The 21619-nt window shown below is 30.1% G+C and overlaps 1 protein-coding gene across 2 annotated transcripts in view; it reads right to left on the bottom strand.

Moving 5' to 3' along the window:
- Positions 1–21619, bottom strand: part of LOC112601592 (rho GTPase-activating protein 20-like) — a 213472-nt gene that overhangs the window by 101611 nt on the left and 90242 nt on the right. The gene's annotated exons all lie outside the window — the stretch shown is intronic.

The raw sequence follows: 21619 nt of genomic DNA, 5'->3' as shown, positions 1-21619 counted from the left end.
CATTAAAAATCCCGAAGCCGCGTAGCTGCTCGTCGCCGCCGCTGCTGAGCCGACGGCTGCGTTCGTTTGCGCGTGTATGTGTGTGTTTGCGTGTTGTGCGTGCCTCTCACCCGCTCCGGCCCGCCCCGTCGATTGACACGGCGGCGGTCTCCCCTCTCCGATACCGCCGTCCTCTCGGTCCACCACCATTCCCGACCATCACTATAATATATTATATAGGAGGCAAGCACACGGTTCACCGGCGCCCGGGAATTTCCGATGAGCTCGTCGCAGCAGCCGCCGATCAACCCCTTTGGCCCTGGACCGCGCACCTCCCCAAGGTCGCCTCGGGTAACGCTTGACCTCCACTCCACGACCGTTACAAACGGACTCGGGAGATAATACTACGAATGTGTTGTTGGTACATATGATTTGTTTCATATTATTAGTATGTGCGTATATATCGTATAAATAACTATTATAATATATATTTGTATGCCTCGAGGCGAAAACCACACCGGGACCCGACAATGGTGTAATAAACATGTTTTTATAAATTGTGATATTATTTATCGCGTGCCCAACTGCCCAAGTTCGCGAGTACTTGTTGCCATCGGTTGACGGACATACTTTTTTATTTTTTTTTTTTTTGGATTAAAATTCGCACACGTTTTACTGCAACAGTTTGTATATTTAGTTTATATACCTAAATATATCATTCTCTCCTCGCATGTATTGTTACACACATCGCACACAATATTATACAATACTATACGATATATAAACTATATAGGTACATACGTTGACGAAGACAGGTCAATGACATTCTTTAAAAAAATAATTTCTTCAACCGTGATTATATTGCGGTTCGATCAGATTTCCGAGAAGTAAAAAATTATCGATTCGGGTAAAGCCGGACACTCATTATCATTGCGCGCAAACCCGATGGCACTACTTGTACTTTCGTTGTGCATATAGCCCACAGAGTATATACGTGTACTGTGTAGGAGGTATATTCTATAATACGACTTTATTATTATTATATTATAAAAATTGTTCCTACGTTAATTGTATCAGTATATTATATATAAATATGACGTATCATCTGGAGTAATTGATCGAATTGCCGAATTCCAAAATACGAAACTGCAATAATTACTCCAATTCGATCTCTTCGTTTCTTCGATTTATTTTATAATTAAATAACCAATAATTGTGATTTGTGGCCGGAACAACATTATTACATTTATCAACACATTATTATTGTTATACGGTGCCTATTATCTTCCGCGAACAGGCTGCACGCAGTTACCTATAGCTATATTTCAATACGCATTGTAATGGGTTCATTAACCAACCGCGATTCAATTAAAACCAACTACAATCTAAAAGCCCATTACGATGGTTTGCAACCGTTTTAATAGACTAAATTATTATCTCCATTGCGGTCGTTAAACGAACCTCTTGTAGTCTTGTTTAATACATATAATAATATTGTACACGAGTATAGGTGGAAGTGTGGTAAGTAAGTACACTACTACATTATTGTGATGACAGTGCAAAACGACCATGTGGAAAATATGTATAACTTGTATTAGCATGACTGTATGAGGTACAACCTTCCTGACATGATACACTATGAGCCGATAAAGAATAATTTTATTTAAATGAACCGCTAGACATAATCATGATGACAAATTGTTAATGAGGCCACGAGGGCGTTGTTTTAATAAGACCTACATTTCATATGTATATTATTACTGCGAAATTATCGGAGAAATTTTGAGCGCTTTAATTTCCACTATATTATAATATAACTATCAATAACTAATAATATGTCCTATAGTGCTGAGTAATTGCTTTTTAACTGTACAACTTTTGGAATCAATTTTTACGAATACAAAGCCAAACGAGTTTAAGCACATTTCTTAGGTATATTTTTACGTTAATTACATACAGCAATTTTGTAAAAGGCTTAAGTTAATTTACGCGTATTACTAAATTCGAAAAACTCTATATCTTGTAGAGAAGTAAAACATCGATTTTAAAAATTGTACTGTTGAAAATCACTAATTTTGTATTGCTTAGTTGCTATTGAAATTTGATAATGGAAATGAATGCTCCAATTTTTTCACAAGCTTTCAAGGAACTAATTCGATGGAAATTGGAAGTTCATTATCCAAACTTATTATTCATTATGCATTAAATAGTGTTTGTAATACTAAAATTTTTGTATACAAGGTATAATATTTAATATAAAAACGTATTTAAAATGCATTAAAAATAATCCTAACTTTGCGCTCGCACACATAAGTTGTTTTATAAATGAATTTTATTTATAATAATATTTGTATAATTAATGTCCATACTGTTTTGATAGTAGGTATAATACTTTTTTTGTTATTATTTCATTATGTATGAACATATTAAATATGAAGTTTGAAATTTATTTATGATATCTTATAAGTTTTGAATCAGATATTGAATATATAATTAAAAACCTTGAGGATTTTTAATTTTTCAAAATGAATAATTACTGTTGTTTGTCGAGAGCAATGTAGACATTTGCTACTTTATTAGTGTATATATTATTATTATAAATATGTATACAATATACATATTAACCATTCAACATAATAAACCATCAAGCTGTCAAATTATTATTATCTATTGAGAAAAAATTATCATATTGATCTATTGTCAATTTAATAATAATAATATAAAATAATAAATAATCAAATACCTAGTGCTTATAAGTTATAATCTATTAAAATCTTATACAGGTATCTACTATAACTATATCATCCGTATAATGATTTGAATTTATTAACTCTGAAATGTATTAACTTACCATGTAATATATTGTGTACGGTCGTGCTGATTGTTTTCGCGAAAAATTACATAATCCTTATCGTGTGGATAATGTTTCCTAATTAATTCGTTTTGATATCATAATATGTGTTGGAACGAGAAGAAATTTATAAGAACTTACGCGACACGCCCAAGGTGGTTGTGTTCCGCAAGAGTGAATAGGTTGACTTTCCATCGGAAGTACATTATACACTGGATACAATAATATAGGTAATATATTGATACGCTGCACGCTTTAGTACTTTATTCAATGACATACAGCGGGTAAAGGTATATGTATAGGACGGACACAAAAATCTACACAGTAACGACATAGCTAATATTTAAACTTACCAACACAGAATACATATAATTATCACACATCTAATAAAATATTTCCTTTTTTTGGCTTATTTCAGATTCTTCAGATTCGACGATGCAACTACTCATTACCTTACTACCTCCATCATTAATTACAGAGTTGAATAAATTATGTACCTATTCTAATTCTGTAATTACCTATAAGATATTTATACAGATCCAATAATAGATTTTGATAGTTCACTGTTGTCTAATAGTGTCTTCTGTAAGATTGTATGCATTCGAAAGCATAACAGCTTTGTTACGAGAGATACTATATATTCAGTATGACAATGTATAGTACACGTTACATGATAACATTGTATTTTAATATTATGTCGTGCGCAACGGTGCTATTCCGTCGGATACAATTACGAGTTTAAAAGTAAAAAAAAAAAAATAAATATTAACAGTATCCCGGGTGGCTGCTGTCCACCGCGGAAATATACGCGACAGATGCTTTATGTCGTGTACTGCAAATTGACGAGAATATAAATGTGCGTACACCTGCAGCCTGCAGCCGGTAACTATCGAGGGCGAAAATTAAAATAAAAAGCAACCTTAGTCGAAAAAGGTTTTAACGTCTTTGTGGGAATTGAACACACTGCTGTGCAGGGTAGAACTATGTACGACAATTGTAGGTATAGTGTTTTATATTTATAAGTTATGGATAAATATAATACTATTTGGGGGGGGGAGGTAATTAGCGCACCGGTCGAGGTCACGTGCATTTTATAAAGCCCGTTTTCATTTTCGATTCGCACGGTGAAATCATTGAGATACTATAAGACATATACATATGTACACATAAAATATGTATTGACAACTGCAGCAGCGGTTCGGCTTCCAGCTATACGTATGTATATATATATATGTATGTATGTATTATACACCTATTTAAACACGCTGACGCGCCAGCACGACTTTCCCTAAGACGTTGTACATAATATATATATGTATGTATGCTAGTTGATTTTTCTCTCTCACTCATATTATTTCTTTCTTAACGTCGTCGTCTCGCCGCCGTCGCATGTAGAAGAAGAGGAGATCATTATAGGCCCCGAGGCTGTTTATAACAGGCGAATATTTAATGTGGCGTAATATTCTGCCGTGGTGGTATAAACATATATATAATAAAATAATCGCTAAAAAGGGGACTCGCGAGTATACAGTGGTTACGGGAACAGAGGTACACACAACGCGAGTTAACGGTATACAAACCTAACGACCGTACGGTGCCTCAGTACCAACAAAAGGAGGATTATTACCATCAACAAAGTCTAAAAGGTCGGCTCTATTTGGTCACGGTCGTCGTTGTAACACTTCCTGCAGGTCCTTGAAGTGTTCATGTCGAATTCGTTTTTAATACGAACAAAATAGTTCAATGTTAAGCTGCATGTATGAATATATAACGTCTTCTTTTTTTCTTTTCTAAAGTATACTCTCAAGTAAATGTTCTTTTTTATCCTTTATTAATTTTATTTTATTTTTTTTTTTTGACAATCCTTCTTTTGAAATCTATGTTTATTGTATAATGTGTACAATGTATGCGCTATATATATAGTATAATATATATTATATACTGTACAGTTATCCTGATATTTATTATTATTTAATTCATTCGTTTTTAGTGCACGAGTCGGACCCATGAGTTTTATTATCAAACACAAGGAAACAACGTTGTAATAGGATGTGTAGTGTGTAACGATACCGATTCTTAATCCCATTTTATACCTTGTAAGTTGCAACTTGTAATTTCATAACGTATTACAATTCATAAACATTTCTATTTTGAACACAATTATGTTTTAAATAAAATTGATTAACCTTATATGTATTTATTATTTATGTTGTATATTATTAGGAACTTACATAAATAGAATTTATCAGTTTAATATCATAACGCCGTATATGAGCATAATATAACATCTCAGTGTGCGATTATGGTGATTAGATATTTATTTAGAATTATTACACGTACATATTTCTTTAACATATTGGCTGTTAATAACAATAATACCTATAACTAAAGCTGGATAAAATAATTAATAAAGTACATAATATAATAATTAACAATATAATATAAAAGTTATAGCAACGTACAAAATAATTTAATAAATTCGTTTATATCTGTACAGTTTAAAAAGCTAATAATTTTAATATTGTCCTCTAAAATTACAATTGTACGCGATTATAATAAATATTAAAAATTATGTAGTATAGGTACCTACTTATTAGTTATTACCTACATATATCACACAAGACTTATTCCTTTTACGTATTTTAACAATATTTATTCGTATTTTGTACACCGTTCGATAACGTAATTTTTATTAACTGATGTATTAAATATATTATATTTTATGTATATTTTATTTAATAATCGTTAAAATTTTATATTTTTGATTGTTTATTTCGTGCGCGTCCATTTCAGTTATTCCTGTTATAAACAAGTTCACATCAACTTCTATACGGAATAATCAGTCGCGTCATGATATAATATTATAAACTATTATTATTATTATATGTTTTCATAAATTACACGCGTCATTATGGAGTAGTAAGTACTTATAAATTTATTTTTTATACAAAAAACGATCGTAACACTTCATGCAAATTAAGCCGTTCCGCGTACAATAACCGTCGTATAATAAACATCTGATCACATTGCCAATTCGCAATCATTTTAAGCTTCGCAGATTCCTTGGCGATTTACCAATAGTTTTTTGTTGGGTGACTAATCTTTATATTTACACGTGCGGATACGCGATTATTATAATAATATATAGTGAGCTTCATGCTATACCTGCTACTACTATATGTTTGTATACAGGGAAATCCACTGTGTTTTCCTATAAAGCCATCACAAGTAAATGAGAACAAATACGATGGTTCAGTGTTCACACTGTATTATATTATGTAATAATATCAAGTAGACACCTATACGGGCTGTACAATGTAATATGTATTCTCTCTTCACCACCGCCGAAATGCGTCATTTTTTTCTTCACGCCGCAATATGGCTGCCCGCGACAGCGTTACTATTCGATCGATTATCGTAAAATAATTGTTATTATTCGTCCAATGATTACACTTAATAAAATAATTTATTATTATATTTTAACAGGCATGTACGCATCGATATCAGATGTAGTGTTATTGGTTATAACTTATAACAGATATCATATCAGTGCGCGTTTTGCTGTCAGCATTAAAATATTCCGAATACTCTCCGCTGATGGTTGTAATAAGGGCTGTAATATATTACACGATAATAATTCATAATGTATATTATTATATATTATATATATTTTTTTTCGTATTATTTTGTCTGTATACCTCCTTTGAGCGCGTCTTATAGGCATACGGATAAATTAATACGGTACGGTAAAACGAAACTGTGCCGCAGAGAGGGATCGACGGATTGTAGACGGGCGTGTTGTTGCGCGCGGTTGAGAAGGTGAAGGAGACGGCGGCACGTGTTTGGTAGTGGCCCCAGAGAAGAACTATTCCTCTCCGTATAATAATATTATTATGTACCTATTTACTACGCAGCACCTGTCTCGGACCGAGCGTCACATCTCCTCCGCTGCAGGTGGTTAGGTCGGCGAGGCCGCCCGACGAGGGTTTAATAATAATTCTAATATTTTATTATCGCCGTCGTTGACGTCGTCATTGCAGCACAACCCCGTCGGATGTACGTAGGTACCTATAGTGTATGCGTATACACCGCGTAAACAACCGGTTTCTCGGGAGTAAATTAAAAAAAAAAAAAAAATAATAATGAAACCAAACCAAAATCGTATTTACTACCGAATACCAACCTACCTGTACTATACCTACGTGTAATAGGCCATAGGTCAGCTCAAGCGGTGGCGTGGGGAGTGAAACGGTTTTTTGATGGTTTTAATTGTCTCCCCCGCCACAAATGATGCTGCAACACGTATAATATTATACAAGTTACAACAACGCTCCTGCAGTACACTTATGTATATTAAATGAACTACGTCTATTGGGTACCGAATTTATGAGTAGCGATGTCGTGAGGTAAACACTAGTAGTCTCGTAGTCCGTGGGATAATCAATGTCGAGGGTCGAACAAAGCCCTGTTTCTAAAAAATATTCCGCATTGTATGTTATAATAATATGGAGACATGGACGACGTGTCGTAAAAAACCGATAAAAAAGGGGTCTGTGCAATCCTATATTTCCAACGTTGACATTTAATTAAGACATATACCATATTATATATATATATATGTATAATACACAGCACTGGAATTACACGTTTAGCGTTCTATTATTAATGACTCTCTCTCGGTCGATCGACATACGTTTCCCAGCGGAAACGACGTGTGCAGCAATTATACAGCTATATTATTATTACTGTGGTTTTTCTTTATTTTGTTTTTAATTTTGAAATTTGTATGCTAGTTTCGTATAGATCGGTGATGCACGTATACGATCTTTTTCTCTAAATATAACAACAATATTGTGACATCACTATCCATTCCATAGCAAATTTTATTAAAAATTAAAATGCAATAAATTGTTTTCGTTTAATTCTTGAATGATTACTTTCCTAAAGCGGAAATTATTATGCTGTACGAACTAGGAACTATTATTTGTGGTTTGTGCTTATTTAAGTGGAACTTTATCCTTTAAGATCAATAACCTAACCTTTCCAGATTCCACTGATGTTAATAAATATTGTATGTATTATTTTATAAAACTATAAATTAATATATTCCCAAAATTAATTATCAAATCTACTTTCCCTAAATAGTATAAAATAATAAATTAAAAAATATAATCTGTAAAATAAATAAGCAAATTACTATTAAAAAAAAAAAGAAACAAATGACTCAACAAATTATTATGCACTTTCGAAATAATGTATTTTGTGTGTATTTGAATCTTTAATTAAAAAACCATAACCCAAAATTGTTTTAAAAAATTTTAAAAACATTTAGAAAAATAATACTAATACCCGAATGGATTTTGTCTTCAAAGCGACACTGACTTTCCAATGAATTGAACCAATACTCACCGAAATACATCGAGCGTAGTATTTTATAACAAATAAGCCTAGTTGAATTCGTAAAACATTCGGCTCAATAAACCATGAAATTTTTATTTTTAATTTAAATTAATTTGGTCTTTCTAGTTATCTCATCTCATCATCTAGTTCAGGTTCGGAGTCTGTAAATTGCGCCCCTCCCCCCAAAAAAAAGTCATAGTCATATACTATGTAAATTGCGGCCCATATATTTTTAAAACATACATAAATTGCAGCCTGTGTATTTTTATGACATAAGTAAATTGCGGCCCTAGATATTCCGATTTCCAGTCGGTTGTACAATTCAAAAATGAGTAATAACTAATATCTACGATGTAGATATCAGCTTGAGAAGTCAGGAAACAAAAAGCAAAAAACAGACTGAAAAAGAAACATTTATACATGAAAAAATGTATGAATTGCAAGCAAAAGAAATTTTTCTGGGTGATTTATTTTTTAATGATACACATTTTTACCTAGTACTTTATTACTAATTTTTAATAATACATTTTTTTACTTATAAACAAAAAACAGAGAAACTAATATTTTTATCCATACCAATTACCAATACTAAAACAATTATATTGCCAGTCCTAAGTCTGAAAAATTGGAAGAAAAGTATTGATTTTTATAAATAAATTGATTTCATACAAATTATACCTCAGTCGCAGTTTAAATATATACAAAATACACCCTGGCCGCAATTTATGTATGTATAAAATATACCCGGGCCGCAATTTACACAAAAAATTAAAAATGAGACGCAATTTACAACGACCTTTCAGGTTGTATTTGATAAACTACTGTTAACGAATAATATGTATTCAATAGATATTTAACTTCTAAATGTTCTGTACCTAATCTCCATTGTACCTACTACTTACCCAAGACCATCTGACCCCTTGGCTAATTCTAATATTTTTTAATTGATATCGTCAGTTTTTTAAATATTGCTTAAAATTTTATTTTGATATTCTTAAACTCTATTACATATAATATGATTGTCATAATTTCTAGCGTAAATAATTGTTTAATATTACGATTTTTAATCTGAATGTCTCAAAATGTTTAAAAGATGCATTTCACAAGAATAAAAATAAAATTATGTTTAATTACTTCAACAGAGATAGGTAGGGTTAGAATTTTAATGACCTAAAAATATGACCCAAAAAGCTTAAAAATGATCAAAAAAAAAAAAAAAAAAATTATATAAATTAATTAATAAATAATAATTTATATTTTTAAGCATACAAATAAATTCATCTTTTGGTATAATGACCAGTGTCATATATTTTGAAATAAAATAATATTGTAAAACTATAAAATTTAAATTTAAATTTAATAATAAATTGATGAAGATGACATGTAATTGAACATAATTATCGATTATTGCTCGGTTAGTCCAATCCGTATATTTTATATTATACAAACGATTGGTATTTTGAAATATTATAGAAAATATGTTTACGGTTTTATTTTAATGTTGTACCTTGATATGTTTGTACTATAACTTATAACGACCATTTAAAAAATATATTTAAAAATTTATAAAAATATTACCCAGATTTCAATAAAGTATAAAAATTCCCGTAAAATTGAAAAATGACCTCAAATAAAAAAAGTACAAAAAATGCAAAATAAAAACTATATATTTGAACTCGTAGATGACCAAATCACTTTTTGTGCTTGAAAAGCTATATCCTGTAAATCCTAAAAAAAAATGTAAAATCCTATATACTATCCTATAGCCTTAGTGATAGATATTAATATACATGGCCTTGGTGTAACTTTTCAGTTGAATATTTTTTTCTCTATTCATGTGGAGTAAATTTTTCTAAAAGCAATTAAAGTATTAGGGTTATTTTAAATTTTAAATTAACAACATTTTTTTATGATGTTCACTGTTTTACAGTTATTTATTATTTCTTAGTCAGCTTTATTGGAATTTTTCTTCAAACTAATTTTTACGTTTAAGACTCTTAATTATAAATTGCATAATTTTATAAATAATCGTCAAAATAAATTAGCTGCGCGCCTACGTATATATATGACTCAATATAAGTGTTTGGAAACCATCGATTAGATTTTTTTGAATATAGACTATAATATTATATTCTCCTCCCTGTCTGCATCGCTTTATCATCTTTTCTATCGAGTCGAGTCAATCGTGTATATAATATGCATCGATGTTGTGCCGACATATCTTATATTAATATATTATGACTCACCACAGAGCGGCCGCTGCAGTGGCGATCGTCTATACATTATACTACACCATAATAATATAATATACTACTTATACTACTCACACTTAACACTCGTCGTGGGACATTCCAATGGGTCTGCTCACATAGGCGAGGTATAAGTGTATAATATATATTATGATTATTTCTACATATGACTGGTGGGTGGCGGTGGTGGACAATTAAAAATCGCTTACACCAATGTACAGCGTTCCGTTACCCTGGTGACCTGCGCGCATTTACATTTTACCTACAGGACAGAATGTCAGAATGCTATCATATTATAATATAATACAATATAATTATTTTACTCATATAGTTAAAAGTGTATATTATGATTATTATGTTTGGATGTTTATGTTGTATTTCAAATTTTCAAACTCACAGATTACATTTATTATAGAAATCAGCCAAGTATATTGTATTTATTTTCACATTTTATTTCAGGAATCGCACAAAATTTTGCTGCATGTTTTTTTGGTACTTGATGGATATTTTTCAAAAGCAGAAAAAAAAGTGTTCTTAACATCCATAATTGTGGAACAATATTAAGTCTGAGAACTGAAGTATAACGTGTAATTATGTTATCATCATTTCAATAGGCAATAGTATTTTATAGATTATTATTATTATTATTATTATTATTACACCTATAATATAGTGTTTTCCATTTGTAAATCTTTCCCTCATATTGACATATTTCTATTTCCTGACCTGAAATATTTAGTACCTATTCTTTTCTTCGAACGGCGTAATCGAAATATATAGATATAGTAATTATAATTACTTACGGTATAATTTGAAATTTTTTGTAGTAGTTTTTAATAAATTTTTAATTGTGAACAAATATTCTGCCTGTATAATATACATTATATTTTTTTATAAATAAATATGTATAATATAATAACTCCTACCCGGGACTTAATAATTCATTTAACATACATCATCATAATATGCATCCCTCTCTCAAAAAAAAAAAAAACAAAAAAAATATTTGACTAACGATCCGAAGTATCCAAAGTGACCGGCTGGAATGCGGTTTGTTCTTCTTTTATTTATTTTTTTTAATTCTCTTCCCTTTTCCCCGTTCACCCGCCCAAACCATTGGCCAAAACCGGTTGAGTGTTACGAAATTATTTGCGTCCTTTTTGCAAATACGAGTATATATTTTACATTGTATTGGACAATATACAATTATATACGTATAAACAACTTGTCTAATTCTTGTGCTTCGATATAGCGACGATAAGACTGCGGAAACGTTTATTGAATATGTGCTGTTACTTATTTACAATAATTATTAGCAATCTGTCAATTTGTCGGAATAATTAAGATATTTTACAATTACGTATTTTAAAACAAGGTTTTAAAGTCTCTATTTAATAGTGTATAAAATAAGTTTTGAAAACCATACAAGTAAATTGATTTAAATGATTTTTCGTCACAAAATAATTAATAAATTATTTTATATTACGCTATAGAATAACAGAATAAGATAAATTCTAACAATATGGCAATACGGGATTTTTTTTTATTACTTGGTGTATTTTGTAATTTGGACAATTAAGCGACCAAGCAATAAATTACAATTTTCGTTATGAACGTATAATTACTTCGCTTCGAATTGATTTACTTACTTTCCTTCAATACATACAATGCATATAATAATGGAATACACCTAAAGCGGTAATAGATCGGATTCTATTTAAACTGCAGACGCCGGTAATGGATTATTAAAATATTGTAAGCCGCATCAATGAGTCATCATTCATCATTAATTCTTAGTATCCGTTTCCCGTTAGTTTTCAGAGTTAAAGAATTCTTCGTGTTTCCGAAATATTATAATATTATTATGTTCGTTTATAACTTTCGTTTTCTCTTAAATCGTCGGTTTAATGTTTTTTTTTCTTACAAGAAATTCATGCACAAGTAAAATTAGTTGTCTAAAAAATATAATATAGTTATATTTTATTAAAAATCGTAGGGGCGTTGTTTATATCATAAAAAAAAAGTTAAAAAACGAAATACATCTTCACAGATATTAAACCACGCAGCCCGTAGCCTCACGTGTTGCTATCGAACATCGGTCATCGCCGACCATATTAAATGTGTCTAATATGTTATTTAATGAGTATATTATATTATTATATTCTTTTCATTATTATAATACCTCTGACATGATTAGACTACTAAAAAAGTGACTCGCTCTATAATAAAGCACTGTCTGGCTGCTGTACGGATGCAATGCTTGCACATACGACTGTTATTACAACAAGTATAAAAATATAACATACATTTTATACATATTGTATATTACCACAATATTTCTCATAAACATCTTATTGTGTATATAGCACTGAATATACACGAATTTTCAAAAATATGTCCCTGCATAACATGTACAACAACTACAACGATGGAGACTTTAACAACAGCGACATAACGTATTATAAGTATACTTTATTATATTTTCCTGCTGGTTTACGCGCGCGCGCGCGTATATACCACTGTACGCCTATATAATATATATATGTAAACGTCGTGGAGGAACACGCGAGACATTCCTACTCGGCGGTAACCCGTAATTTAGTAGGCTCACATCCACCCACTGCAGCACAGGCCATGTTGTTATATATTATTATTTTCATTTTTTTTTTCCTATTACCTTTCTGGTAATAATGAGCCTCGTTTTCTGCTCCGGTAACATAAATATATATATATTGTGGTATGTTTATTATTTTATATTTTTATATTATACAGAGTGTCTTTTAGAAATTTTCTTCGTCTACAGTTGTTAATAATTCAATTTTTTTTTTTAAAACTTTAAATGAAAATGCGACTTTTGAAAATGAGTACTTGAATGCAATTTGGTTTGCTTAATTAACTCTCATAAACGAACTACGTTTTTTAACCACTGCCTCAATATGTATTAAACATCTGAACTTAAAATATTAAAATTCATACGAATAGAACTGGATATTCAAAAATATAAACATTTTCTTATAATTCTAAAATAATCGTGTGCAATTGGAAACTTTTCTGCTTTGCAATTGAAACATGGGTGCATCCAACATTTTTTCGTGTTTCTATATGATTTCCATCCTCTTTAAATGACATTTCAGCATTTATGTTGATTTTTGAAAGTATATATGAATCGAATAAACACATTATATAATGCGTCGTGTACTTACACTGGACACGCATTTATTTTGCCATGCGTCTGTGCGCATACGTAAAAAGCCGCTTTATCTGGACGATACGTCTAAAGAGAGCCATAATTCTAAGTATTACAATAATTATGGCTATCTCCTATTTAATATTTTACGGTTAAATTGATGTATTTTTCATTAATATATTTTGAAGATGTTAAATTAATGAAAATAGGTATTTTTTAAATTGAATTATATACATTTCTATTAAGTGTTTAAATATAAATGTAAAATTAAAAACTATGCTGACAAGAAGTGACCGGAAGGCAAACTAGTAAATGTTATAATTCATAATATGATTGCATGCAATTAATATACATAATATTATGTTCTTTATACCTTCTGCAGCAGTAGAGTATATTAAATACAATGGCATTATCATGGTCATTGTTAGTTCTCTTGACCAACACACTTTATAATAAGCATATTAAGCATCATACAATACAAGTATATATATATGCAGTATAACGTATGAAGATATTTTAAATTTTAAATAAAGTTTTTATCAATGACTGGTGAAAGCAGTTACAGAAAACACAGGTTGCTAAGATACAGCTAAAAAAAAATATAAGAAATACATTCGTTACTGATGAGACTATATTATTAAATTTATGATGTTTCAATCAGTTTATCATTATTTTGCTTAACTTATACGAAAAATGTAGTTTGTTTCTTCATTCGGCACGACGTGCGTGCATGTTAGTTTAAATATCAGCCTATGGTGCCTGGTGCATCGTTTTTTATATAATATACGTATGATATTATATTGGTACACAAAATTCTAGTTTTGAAAAACCTGACCTTGACTTAAGAATTAAGATTAATAGTTTCCAGTTCTATAAAAATGATTTTTAAAAAAATATAAATAATATAATAACGAATTCGATACGCGAAAGTTATATTATTAAACACCGGTGTGCAGTGGCCGCTAACGGGTCGTATGATTTTTATGACATATTCAATTAATTATGCTAATTTGTGTAATGTTGTCTAACAACGGGTAGTCGAGTATTATAATATTATTTTGCTTAGAGGATTTTTTCCCATAACACCTTTATGCTTTGGCATCACGAATATAACGCGTATTCGTATTATATACAGTGTTTGAGCACTATACTAAACTGAATCTCTGATATAGTTTTTGTAGGGAAAACGAACCGATTTATTATACTTTATAAAAGATAAAACTTATATAGTAGTTTATTTATCTGGTCGTATTTCTAAATGTAGTACCGTTGATTTGGCTATCGATGGTTGAACAGAACCACACATAATACCAATACTTACAATATATGTGATATACTCATATGCCTCGTACATTATATGACTTATAGATATAAAAATATATTACGCATATAGGTAGGTGCCACGCCATGGGACACTCGAATAACATTGTACGAAAGTAAATATTTTGAAATAACTACGCGTGTATACTGCATGTATAACCAAAACGTATAATATAATAAATAATAATATATATACTATATTATTATAAAGACGTAAATTATAGCGAGCTACAGTTCATAATATTGTGATAATATTTTTTATATACATCGCGTCGTTTAATAACACTCATAATACCATCTATATAATATAAATTGATAGTGTGGGGGGAGGGGGCGTGAAAAAAACTGTTTAAAAACGCCTGTTTACTGTCCTCGGTATATGTTAATATATAATAGGTACCTATGTTTGAGTGTGTGCAGTTCGTATAATCTCTAAATACATAAACCTAATATCATAACAATTTATTATAAAGGTACTGCAATCGCTCGTGAACACGAAAATGTCACATAGCATCAGCACGGGGCGGCATACACGAATAAAGCGTAACACATACCCTAATATCCCATACATAATTGGCCAATGGGCTTAAATTTTTGTGATTGCGTATGTGTAGGATGTCTAATCTCCCCGCGTCCACTATTCTTTTGTTGAGTCCGACGTAGAGATAAATTATTACAGACGTTATAAATATTATTATTATTATTATTATTTTTAGTTACCGGTTTTACATTGCGTCTTTGTTATACTTCCTACAACTATATTATTATTATGATAAACGTACATTATTAGCGCGACATTGCAGGCTTCGTTGTGGTGTGGTTCAAGATTCAAGACCCTTAGTCGAGAGGTAGAGGTAGTCAGTTATCGCCTCATCAGTTCATCATATTCCGTAAGTCAAACGTAACATTATATAATGAATAATTATACATGCAATAGTTTGTGTGTGCGTGATGCGTAATGCACCTGGGGGAACGATTATTATTACATCGACGATAAAATATACATAATAAAATAATCAGAGTTCAGTAGGCTTACACAGCAGCCATCAAATAGAGTGTTATTACTTATTATAATCAGTGAAATAGCATGCTCTACAAAATGAAATCATCTACTGAAATTTGCTCACGATAATAACGTTAATAACGACGCTTAAACCTCCTGTTTCGATTTTCGAGTCAACCAAACGTGTAATAATGTAATATGCAGAGTGATTCATCAAACATAAACTATTCTTAGTTTTTTCTTTAATAATGATTACATTTAAATCCTGGTTTTTGGAATTTGTAAGTACTATTTACTTAAGAACCATATTTAAAATACTTAGATTTCTTATATCATTTAAGGAGCGGCCTGTGCAGTATTAAATTTGTGTATTGTGGCTTGGCGTGGCGCGTTGGCTGCTACAAGTCGCGGAATGCGACTGAGAGTAAGTAACGGCCACAGTTACTAGCTCCCGGATGGGTTGATCCCACACGGGATCATAGTGGTTGAAAAACCTCGCCACGCATACACGTGTTTTACTATCAACCGTAACAATCATAAAAAAAACAACCTACAGTAACAATCTTACCCCTATAACAGCTAATGGCCCTAGTCGCCGAAGCTTAAAAAAAAAAAATTTGTATACATTACCGATACATGCAATGATTAAATTCTTCTGCTATTACTTACAATTGTATAATATATTATTATAATTGACTCACACATTGACGGATTTCAAATACTTATAGACGTACCAGAATGACTATAATAATAAACCTGGTATTCCGGTCTTAGGGCGATTTCCATGTTGTTTAAAATAAGTATTAAAAAATAGCATAAAATATAATATGTAATATGTTCGTATATTTAAGATGTAAAATCAAAACAAAAATAACATAAATTTTATAGTGCTATTATGTTTTTTATCAAAGAAAACGAGTTCTGTTTAAAATCAGACCAAGAATATTAAGCGCACGTAGTATAATATATGTAGGTACTATTATATTATTACTATATATTTAAAATTGTGCATCGCTAAGCTGTTCGGACAAGATGATGACTTAATGATAGTGCACAGTGCACACGATTATTGTATAGGTGCATATTATACATACGTATTTTCATTCAATTCTTTACTGCAGCTGCATATTAATACACACACACACACACACAAAGTACATTTTAGTTCTAAATATGCACGGGTATAGTGTGTTAAGGTCATACTAAAACATAATATATACATAATCAACTATTTCTAAAAAATGATTTTCGCGTTTAGGTACACGAAACAACAACCTACGTAGTTCAAAATATTTCTAGATAGGAGTGTACATAATATGTCACAGGCTCCGCATATTTTAGGAATTTATTGCTCATCATTTTATAAATTAAAATTAAAAAAAATGTCTTTGTAAAAGACAAAATAATTTATTATTTTTATATTTTAAAATTTGTTAAAGTAATCAAACTAAAGATAACATCATAATAATTATCAATAATAATAATAATAATAACAAAAATGACTATATAAGTAATATAAGTAATAACTATAGGAAACGGATTTTGATACAAAATACATTTTTTAGTGGTTAGCATAGAGCAATGCTTTCCAAGTACACAATTCGATTCATACATCAGAGAATTTAAATATGAAACTTTTATTTTGCATTTTTTTAAACTTTTTTGGTTATTAAAGCATTTTTTGACATTTTTAGACCATTTTTCCATTTTTAGGTCTTTTTTATATATTTTTGTTGCTTGGAATTATAAAAGTTTTAAAAATATACATTAAATGTATATTTTTTCGTTTTGTCTAATAAATTAGTTATTTTTACGAAGACCTACTGATACCTATACGTAGTTCTCATCAAAGGACCGTGATCGTATCGTTAGTGTGAAACGACCTTAATCTTAAATAAGCTTGATAACGTTACGATACGCGATATAATGGCAAATAACTATATAATACATTTTTTTATGAGATAAATTTTTATAATGATGTCTTTTCTAAAAATGTTAAGTTATAAAAATATTAAACTTACACGAAACTGTTCAAAATTGTATTTTTATTGAATTTAAAAATATATTTAAAGTTTTCTAGGGTATTTTTTTAGTGCGTTTTTTTAAGGCAGAAGTTCGTATTTTTTGGAAATTTTTCTTTTATTTTTTATAGCATTAAAATCCGTTTCCTTGTAATAACTTTTTTTTTCAATGAAATAATTTATATTTTAATTCTAATTAACGATATTATATAAACTAACTTTTAGAATATTAGGAACTGATTAGATCCGATGACTTTAAAATGAATAAATAACGTATAATAATTATAAATTAAATATATATGTATAGGTATTATCAATAGATTATACATCTAAAAAAAAAGAAATGTTAAATTGTTTAAAATTTCCACTGTAAAATTATAAATTAATAACTGATACTTGTTTTAAAATATAAAATATTGTAAATAGTTATGTTAATTTTTATTGATATATTGTAAGGCACATAGCCATTGCTTATTGCAAAGTATTATTAAGTATTATTAATGTATATATATATTAACAAAAGACATCAATATAACATAAAAAATAAAGATATTACAGAAGTATACAATATATATATATCATACCTAATTATATATGCAATCAATTAGGTAGTCATTTTGTGTACGATACTATTAAGCTTGACTGGAATAAACAATAACATTATGTAGAATATCATACTTAAAATATTATGATTTGGCACGAATATAACTTGTTATTAAAAACATAAAACTTTTAGATACAACTGTTTTAAGTATTAATATTATTTTATATTATTATTACATTTTTATGCTTATTATATGCATTCACTATATCGTAGTAAAATTATTATACTCTTTTCGTAAAATAATAATAATCGTAATCTCTTCGCGAATACTGTTACGTAAACAGTAAACCACGATGGACGTACCAGTTGTAAAATACCTATTCGTCGATCGTCGTTGCGGATACTTATGAGGGGTAGAGGTATAACAGAATGCAAGCGCGCGCGCGCGTGTAAGTGTGTACATGTGTAAGTATAGCTCGCGCGCGCGTTTTACTTAACATTTAAATATAGGCGCATTCTCCGCGTACAAAACCACACACCGTGACTGGATATATTAAAATCGATTTGGCATTGAACATCGTGTTCGACGTGTGCTGTGTTGTGTGCTGGAATACTGCAGGTATAGCTATGCTAATAAACTGTATATTATTATAATATATGATGCAGTGTACTATGTTACAATACATACAATACTACGTTCGACTTAAGTTAAGGGGTGTGGAAAGAAAAACAAGTATATGAATATAAAATGAAGAAAATCAATAAACATAACACACCAATAATATGGCGGCAGCAGGCAATACGATTATTTATTGATATTGTGATGCCGATGATAGATCGCGAAATTTTGGACAGGGAAATCCATAAACCGTTCAAAGATAGAACAAAAATAAATACTTGTATCTATAGACAGTTTTAGTAAAACTTATAAAAATTTTAATGAATAAAATTTAACGATTTCTTCATAAAAATACAGATCAATTCCAGTGCAATGTTATTAATCAGACACGCGCGCGTCTACTATTAAATGTTTAGCAGATAAATTAACACAATACGTTAATTGTCAAATATTTGCAACGTGTAATGTGCATTATAAAAAAAAAAAACAAATATAAGTATCACGTTTCTGTCCTCCACTTTACATCGACACAATAACTTTTTTCATATTAAGGAGATGTCATTAATAGTATGAATGATTTCACAATAAATATTATACTATTATATAACTTTGCCGTTTACAACAGAACTCCGAGTGAAATTGTCCATAAAAAGGTATAAAAATAAATAATAAACGTGAGAAAAGCCACACGATTTAGCAGTACTCGTGTATTACCATAGGGTATTTAATATTTATCATAGACTTATTACCCTACGTTTCTACGTACATATAATTATATGTATTACAGCTGATAACGTACCTTCTCGAGTTGTGACCAATACTAAACCGATATAATATATTATATATCAAGCCTATATAGACTATAGTATACCTTTGACAAGTTTTGTGGATACGAATGTGTCTGACGTTGAATATGCTGAAAACGTCAATACGGAATGCGAAACATACGTCATATTACAACTTGCGGGGCTTCGATTCGTCGGTTTTACACTTTTACGACTCGCGTATATTATATGACCGCAAATACGCACTATGCAGTTTAGTTTCTTTTCTGCATTATATTTCATACTAAAATATTTTATAAGAGTAAAATCTGTTCTGACTGCCTACTCGTAGTAGAATTTTATCTAAAACAGATCTGGCTTATAGCATGGCTGGGACAAAACACATCTGTAGGATTTATGACATACTATAGAACATTGTAATAGCTTAATTATAAGCTGTAAGTCATACCTGTACCTATATGTAATTGAAATTTATCAAGTACATATTTACTGGATGTGACATGCATAATAAATAATAATAATATTGTGACGTACTCTATTTATCTAGGCATACGATTTTTTAAGTGGAAATTAACTTAGAAATATTGTGTAACGCGGATATAAGTTTTTGTAATAAATAAAAAAAAGTTACTAAACCTATATAGATATATACAGGTAAAAGGAACATATTATAATTTGTATATATATATAATATTGTAATTATATCTTTCATAACAAAAACTTGATATCCTGCACTGGTTTAAAATATATACATGTTTATAATATACCTACGTATAATATTGTATTATGAAGCATAATATTCGCGGTTGCCAATACTTATGACCAATCCTTTCCATCAAATTAACGATTATGTCTGGTTTCGACTAAAAGTTTTCATTGTACTATATTATAATATTATGAATAGTAGTATAGTCGCTTACCAGTTTGTTTTTTCCATTGTATAGTATTATATGTTGAACATTGCTCGCGGTCATAATAATATGCTGCACAGAGTATCCAAAATTTTTGATTGGCGATAATTTGATTTTGTTCATTATATGCATATAACGCGTGTTATACTCACGTATAACAACAATAATAATATTAATAATAATAACAACAACAATAACAACAATGTATATAATTATACATTAATCTAACAGTTACGAGTGTTCGCGTCGACAATATACTAGAAGAGTCCATCTCGTCGGTTTTTTTCTTTTTCAACTCCGCGTAGGAGAAAATTTTCTTTATTATTATTAATTTATATTATATAGGTAGTATGCGACGCACACAATAGGACACGAAAATCGGATACTTCGTCGATGACGCGGTCGCACGTACTGTCCGTGGTGATGGGCGGCGACGCGTGCCCGCGGAAAATCGTCGCCAACGCCACAGTGGCAATAATATATATATACGCAGGTATTGTATATTTGTATGTAGAAACATTTTGGTCCAAGAAAAATTGCCATACATACCAGCAGTGAGTGAATATTATTATTGTTATCATTACATTTTCATTTTGTTATCGAATCAACTTTATTATATATATGTAATATAGGTATTATGTACAATGCACTTTATTATATAGGTACTATAAAGAGTATAAAGTATGCAGTATATTGCAATTATGTGAATATAAAACGATATATTTTAACGCTATGTTTGATTCCAATGAT

The sequence above is a fragment of the Melanaphis sacchari genome, unplaced genomic scaffold, assembly GCF_002803265.2.
Source record: "Melanaphis sacchari strain LSU unplaced genomic scaffold, SCAv2.0 Contig0_pilon_pilon, whole genome shotgun sequence".
Classification (NCBI taxonomy): domain Eukaryota; kingdom Metazoa; phylum Arthropoda; class Insecta; order Hemiptera; family Aphididae; genus Melanaphis; species Melanaphis sacchari.
The sequence above is the reverse complement of the archived record's forward strand: the minus strand, read 5'-3'. Positions and strand labels throughout refer to the sequence as shown.